Source organism: Somniosus microcephalus, chromosome 12, assembly GCF_052327205.1.
Source record: "Somniosus microcephalus isolate GS21.2 chromosome 12, FLI_Smic_1.0, whole genome shotgun sequence".
NCBI classification, from domain to species: Eukaryota; Metazoa; Chordata; class Chondrichthyes; order Squaliformes; family Somniosidae; genus Somniosus; species Somniosus microcephalus.
Window position 1 is genome coordinate 195,398,103 of NC_140998.1, and position 7,460 is coordinate 195,405,562.

The window sequence follows — 7,460 nt, forward strand, 5'->3', positions numbered from 1 at the left end:
GTCGCACTGTCAGAGGTGTCATCTTTCAGATGAGAGGTTAAACCCGAGGCCCCATCTGCCCGCTCAGGTGGATATAAAAGATCCCGCAGCCACTATTTCAAAGAGGAGCAGGGCAGTTCTCCCCGCTGTCCTAAGGCCAATATTTATCCCTCAACCAACATCTGGTGATGATCACATTTCTGTTTGTGGGAGCTTGCTGTGCACAAACTGGCTGCCGGGTTTCCTACATTACAACAGTGACTACACTTCAAAAAAAAGGTATTCATTGGCTGTAAGGAGCTGTGGGACGTCCTGAGGTAGTGAAAGGCGCTATAGAAATGCAAGTCTTTCTTTCTTCAATCAAAGACTCACTCGGGGTGAGTTGGATCAGCGACTTGCTGTGCAGCAGATTGAAAGTTCCCGGTCTGTGCGGAGCCGGCCGATTGGTCAGTAGCCTGGAGCCCAGGGTTGCAGGACTGGTGGGGTGGGGGGTCGGGGAGTGTGCTCTGTACAAAAACCACTCACAACTGGGTATTTAGAACAAGAGTGGGAAGAGAAGAGCCGAAAGGGCGTTTGTAAATCTGATGCCAAGGTGTCCATTTAATCCAGCGGGCTGATCCACCATGTGGGCCATCGCAACCGGTGCAGCATGTGTGTCCATTCGCACACGGGCGGGCCTTTCAAACCACGCCGGGAGGGAGGAGGGGGGTGGAAAGGGGTGAGGGGAGGACGAAGGAGGTCACTGGATTGCAGTCGGGATCAGGAAGCCCGGTCGATGCTCCCGTCTCCCACAGCCCAGGGAGAGCCCCAGTCAAACTGCAGCGTCGCCAAGGCGCTTTGCGATGGGCAGCGCGGTGAGATCGCGGGCGTGGCGGAGTGACGCTCGCGACACAGGCCGACCCCGAAGACCCCGCGGCCCCCCCTCTCCACCAGCTGGAAAGCAAGGGCCGATCAGTCAAACCCGCAGGCTCCTTCCCAGCACAGACAGAGGCCAGTCGGCCCCTCCAGCCTGCCCTCCTTCTGTACGCGAGCAATCCCCAAACCCATCCCACTGCCCCGCTCTCTCCATCGACAAATATTGATCCCAAATTCCCCCTTTCACAGAGGCCATGGTCTCGGCCTCAACCTCCTCCCCATGGCTTCAGTGACGTGGAGGATTGGAGAAGCTGGGATTGTTCTTCGAGCAGAGAAGATTTAGGGCAGATTTAACAGAATCATAGAATGATACAGCGCAGGAGGAGGCCATTCGGCCCATCGTGCCTGTGCTGACTCTTTGGACCCACTCCCCTGCTCTTTCCCCAGGGCCCGGAAAATGTTTCCTTTTCAAGCATTTATCCAATTCCCTTTTGAAAGTTATTATTGAATCTGCTTCCACCGGCCTTTCAGGCAGCACATTCCAGATCACAACAACTCGCTGTGTAAAAAATAATCTCATCTCCCCTCTGGTTCTTTAACCAATCACCTTCAATCTGTGTCCTCTGGTTACCGACCCTTCTACCGCTGGAAACAGTTTCTCCTCATTTACTCTAAAACCATTTATGATTTTGAACACAATCTTCCCCTTAACCTTCTCTGCTCTGAGGAGAAGAATCCCAGCTCCTCCAGTCTCTCCACATAACTGAAGTCCCTCATCCCTGGAACCATTCTGGTAAAGAGCGGCGTTCAAAATCATGAGGGGTTTTGATTGAGTAAATGAGGAGCAGTACTGAGGGAGTGCTGCACTGTCGGAGGGGCAGCACTGAGGGAGCGCCGCACTGTCGGAGGGGCAGTACTGAGGGAGCGCCGCACTGTCGGAGGGGCAGTACTGAGGGCGCGCTGCACTGTCGGAGGGCAGTACTGAGGGAGCGCCGCACTGTCAGAGGGGCAGCACTGAGGGAGCGGCGCACTGTCGGAGGGGCAGTACTGAGGGAGCGCTGCACTGTCGGAGGGCAGTACTGAGGGAGCGCCGCACTGTTGGAGGGGCAGCACTGAGGGAGCGCTGCACTGTCGGAGGGGTAGTACTGAGGGAGCGCCGCACTGTCGGAGGGGCAGTACTGAGGGAGCGCCGCACTGTCAGAGGGGCAGTACTGAGGGAGCGCCGCACTGTCGGAAGGGCAGCACTGAGGGGGCGCCGCACTGTCAGAGGGCAGTACTGAGGGAGCGCCGCACTGTCGGAGGGGCAGCACTGAGGGCGTGCTGCACTGTCGGAGGGGCAGTACTGAGGGAGCGCCGCACTGTCGGAGGGGCAGCACTGAGGGAGCGCCGCACTGTCGGAGGGGCAGCAGTGAGGGAGCGCCGCACTGTCGGAGGGGCAGTACTGAGGGCGCGCTGCACTGTCGGAGGGGCAGTACTGAGGGCGCGCTGCACTGTCGGAGGGCAGTACTGAGGGAGCGCCGCACTGTCGGAGGGGCAGCACTGAGGGAGCGCCGCACTGTCGGAGGGGCAGTACTGAAGGAGCGCTGCACTGTCGGAGGGGCAGTACTGAGGGCGCGCTGCACTGTCGGAGGGCAGTACTGAGGGAGCGCCGCACTGTCGGAGGGGCAGCACTGAGGGAGCGCCGCACTGTCGGAGGGGTAGTACTGAGGGAGCGCCGCACTGTCGGAGGGGCAGTACTGAGGGAGCGCCGCACTGTCGGAGGGGCAGTACTGAGGGAGCGCCGCACTGTCGGAGGGGCAGTACTGAGGGAGCGCCGCACTGTCGGAAGGGCAGCATTGAGGGGGCGCCGCACTGTCGGAGGGGCAGCACTGAGGGCGTGCTGCACTGTCGGAGGGGCAGTACTGAGGGAGCGCCGCACTGTCGGAGGGGCAGCACTGAGGGAGCGCCGCACTGTCGGAGGGGCAGCAGTGAGGGAGCGCCGCACTGTCGGAGGGGCAGTACTGAGGGCGCGCTGCACTGTCGGAGGGGCAGCACTGAGGGAGCGCTGCACTGTCGGAGGGGCAGTACTGAGGGCGCGCTGCACTGTCGGAGGGCAGTACTGAGGGAGCGCCGCACTGTCGGAGGGGCAGCACTGAGGGAGGGCCGCACTGTCGGAGGGGCAGCAGTGAGGGAGCACCGCACTGTCGGAGGGGCAGTACTGAGGGCGCGCTGCACTGTCGGAGGGGCAGCACTGAGGGAGCGCCGCAGTGTCGGAGGGGCAGCAGTGAGGGAGCGCCGCACTGTCGGAGGGGCAGTACTGAGGGGGCGCCGCACTGTCGGAGGGGCAGCACTGAGGGGCCGCTGAACTTCAGAGGTGCTGTCTTTCGGATGAGACTTTAAACCGAGGCCCCATCTGCCCTCTCAGGTGAACGTAGAAGACTCTGCAGCCTCTATTGGAACAAGAGCAGGGGAAGTTATCCCAGGTGTCCTGGGCCAATATTTACCCCTCAACCAATAATCACTAAAAACAAATGGTCTGGTCTTATTTTTAATCCATTTATGGGATGTGGCCATCGCTGGTAAGGCCGGCATTTATTGCCCTTCCCTAGTTGTCCTTGAGAAGGCGGTGGTGAGCCGCCTTCTTGAACCGCTGCAGTCCGTGTGGTGAAGGTACTCCCACAGTGCTGTTAGGGAGGGAGTTCCAGGATTTTGGCCCAGCGACGATGAATAAACGGCGATATATCTCCAAGTCAGGATGGTGTGTGACTTGGAGGGGAAACTTGGAGGTGGTGGTGTTCCCAACATATTGCTGTTTGTGGGAGCTTGCTGTGCGCAAATTGGCTGCTCTGTTACCTACATTACAACAGTGACCACACTTGAAAAAGTACATCATTGGCTGTGAAGAGCTTTGGGAGGCCCCGAGGATGTGAAAGGCGCTATATAAATGCGAATCTCTTTGTTGTCTATGGAACAATAGCGTCCCATCCCTGGTCAGTCCCTGGACACTCCTGCAGGGATCCTCCAGGACACTCCTGCAATGGGCCCTGGGTGCGTCTCTGCTCCGGGACCCGGTTCCTTTGTCTGCTGCGATGCTTCGATCAGGCACAGGATGAGATTCCTTCTTTGATCCCTTTCGATATCCTTTAGGTGACTGCTTTTGAAAATCCAAATTAAAAACCAACATTCGGAGGTCAGTGTTCAGTATTTTAGCTACACCTCCAGGAGATCCCACCTCCTGAATTTGGGAATTCGAGCTGCTCCAGATGATCATTCCAGATGTGGCTGGCCATTCAGCCCATCTTAATGCTCCCATCCAGAACAGCCCATCGCTGCCTCCAATTGTTCCTTAACCCATTCCAGGATTGTGCCTCGTGCCCCAGTCCTCTATCTGCCAGTCCATTCCAAGTGTTGGTCACTCCCTCTGTGTGAAGTAAACCTTCCTGATAACAGCCCGAGTTACCTTTAACTAGTTTGAAGCCGTGTCTCCTTGTCCAAATCACACAGATTCATTTGAAGTAACATTCCGGATATTCATCCCTCTCTATTGCACTGCAGCAACTCGCCAAGGCCTCTTCGGCAGCACCTCCCAAACCCGCCACCTCTACCGCCCAGAAGGACAAGGACAGCAGGCGCATTGGAACACCGTCACCTCCAAGTTCCCCTCCAAATCACACACCATCCTGACTTGGCGATACATCGGCCGATCCTCCATCGTCGCTGGGTCAAAAACCTGGAACTGGCTCCCTAACAGCACTGTGGGAGCACCTTCACCACACGGACTGCACCGGTTCAAGAAGGGGGCTCACCACCACCTTCTCAAGAGCAACTCGGGATGGGTAATAAATGCCGGACTTGCCAGCGACGCCCACATCCCAGAAAAGATTTTATTTTAAATTCCTCAATACGATCACTTTTAGGGAGCCTCGTTTCCATGTTGAATCGGCCAAGTCTCTCCACACAACTCAGTCCCTCTGGCGCCGGGGATCGGTCTCGTGGCTCTACTCTGTGACGCCCCTAGTAGCCGAATGTCTCCCTTATGTCTCCGTGTCCAGAACTGGACCCAGTACATTTAAAAGAAAGATTTGCATTAATATAGCGCCTTTCACAACCACCAGACATCCCAAAGCGCTTTACAGCCAATGAAGTATTTTGAAGTGTGGTCACTGTTGTAATGTAGGAAACACAGCAGCCAATTTGTGCACAGCAAGCTCCCACAAACGGCAATGTGATGATGACCAGATAATCTGTTTCTAGTGATGTTGGTTGAGGGATAAGCGCTATATAAATGCAAGTCTTTCTTTCTTTGACTAAGGTTAGATTTTTAAAAATAGAAAATAAATTTATATTTAAGAAATTAAGATCATGTTTTTTTAAATCAAATAGGTTACAATAAAATTAAAGAGGGGTTAAAATGAGCTAATGTTTTTTAAGTGTGACTAAGTGTAAGAGGTTGAAGTGAATGAGAAGTTTGAGTGGAATGTGAAAGTGCTGCTCAGGTTGAACTGGGCTGAATGTGGGTCCTGGGCCTGAGGCTGGGGGAGGGGAGAGGAGGGGGACCTGGGCCTAGTCTCCAAGGCCCAGCCCGCCCACTCATTCCCGCTCCCGGCGCCTCTCCGGGCCCACTTACCCCAACTCTGGGGCCTTATCGGCGGCTAGCGGGTGCCCACTCTCAGGGCGGCTCTTTCTCCGCGTCTCCAGTTTTCTTCCTCTTTTAAACAACAAGAAGCCGCTTTTCCCCCTCACATGGGCGCCACCATCTTCATTCCGGCCCCGTGTCCCCACGCTAAATTCGCCGGCCGGCGCACCTCGTCCCGCAAACAAACGTTCCACCTGACTCCCCTCGGATCAGAGGCAATTCAATCATTTCCAGAATAAAAAGAAAAAGAATGAAAGACTTGCATTTATGTCATGCCTTTCAGGACCACCGGATGTCTCAAAGTGCTTTACAGCCAATTAAGTACTTTTGGAAGTGGAGTCACTGTTGTAATGTGGGAAACGCAGCAGCCAATTTGCGCACAGCAAGCTCCCACAAACAGCAATGTGATAATGACCTGATAATTTTTTTTAGTGATGATGATTGAGGGATAAACATTGGCCAGGACACCGGGGATAATGCCCCTGCTCTTCTTCGATCTCTTATGTCCACCTGAGAGCGCAGACAGGGCCTCAATTTAACGTCTCATCCGAAAGATGGCACCTCCGACAGTGCAGCACTCCCTCAGCACTGCACTGGAGTGTCAGCCTAGATTTCTGTGCTACAAGTCCCTGGAGTGGGACTTAAACCCACAATATTGTGAGTCAGAGGCAAGTGTCGTACCCACTGAACCACAGCTAACACAAGCTAATTAGATGCATTTCCTCCCCCCACCACTTCATCGGCGTTCTTTTCCTCCTGTTTCAAAAGCAACATTTACCCCTGTCTTCAGATACTTTGGTTTTTGCATCACCATCTACACTGTCCCATCAAACACTCCCAGGGCAGGTACAGCACAGGTTAGATACAGAGTGTGATGAAATATGCCTTCATCAGACCTGCTTGTATTTCCATCAGACCTGCTTGTATTTTACCTGCTTGTATTGTGTGAACCACACCCTTTTGTTCCTATTGTGTGTATTGGCTACGCCCCTGTCTTTTGCCATATAAAGGTCTCAGGAGCTGTATGAGTCATTCACTACCTGACGAACCCGATGTGGGAAGACCTGCTATGCTGCTATGTTCTTAGTGATTAAAAGCCTTCAGTTGAATCCTTGTCTTTGAGTCATTGATGGCATATCAATGATGGCATATCACAGAGTAAAGCTCCCTCTACACTGACCCATCGAACATTCCCAGGGCAGGTACAGCACGGGTTAGATACAGAGTAAAGCTCCCTCTACACTGTCCCATCAAACACTCCCAGGGCAGGTACAGCACGGGTTAGATACAGAGTAAAGCTCCCTCTACACTGTCCCATCAAACACTCCTAGGGCAGGTACAGCACAGGTTAGGTACAGAGTATAGCTCCCTCTACACTGTCCCATCAAACACTCCCAGGGCAGGTACAGCACGGGGTTAGATACAGAGTAAAGCTCCCTCTACACTGTCCCATCAAACACTCCCAGGGCAGGTACAGCACAGGTTAGGTACAGAGTAAAGCTTCCTCTACACTGCCCCATCAAACATTCCCAGGGCAGGTACAGCACAGGTTAGATACAGAGTAAAGCTCCCTCTACACTGTCCCATCAAACAGTCCCAGGGCAGGTACAGCACGGGTTATACAGAGTAAAGCTCCCTCTACACTGTCCCAACAAACACTCCCAGGGCAGGTACAGCATGGGTTAGATACAGAGTAAAGCTCCCTCTACACTGCCCATGGGCCCGATTTTGTGGATTGTGTGGGAAATGGTCGGGTTTCCCCGAATGTGGGGTTCTGACACACAAAAAAATGTCAGCCAGCTCCACGCAATTTTCCCTCAAGTGGCCAATTAATTTCCAGCGTGTGGGAGGCCTTGCTAATTGTCCAATTCGAGTCAGAAATCCCCACAGTATGATGTCATCATTCGTGGTGCTTTCAAGGTCCATAGCAAGCACTGCACCCTCTGGAGGCTTCCAAACGAACCATACAGGATGGCAGAGGAGCCTGCAGCAGCTGTGGCCAGTGCCAGAC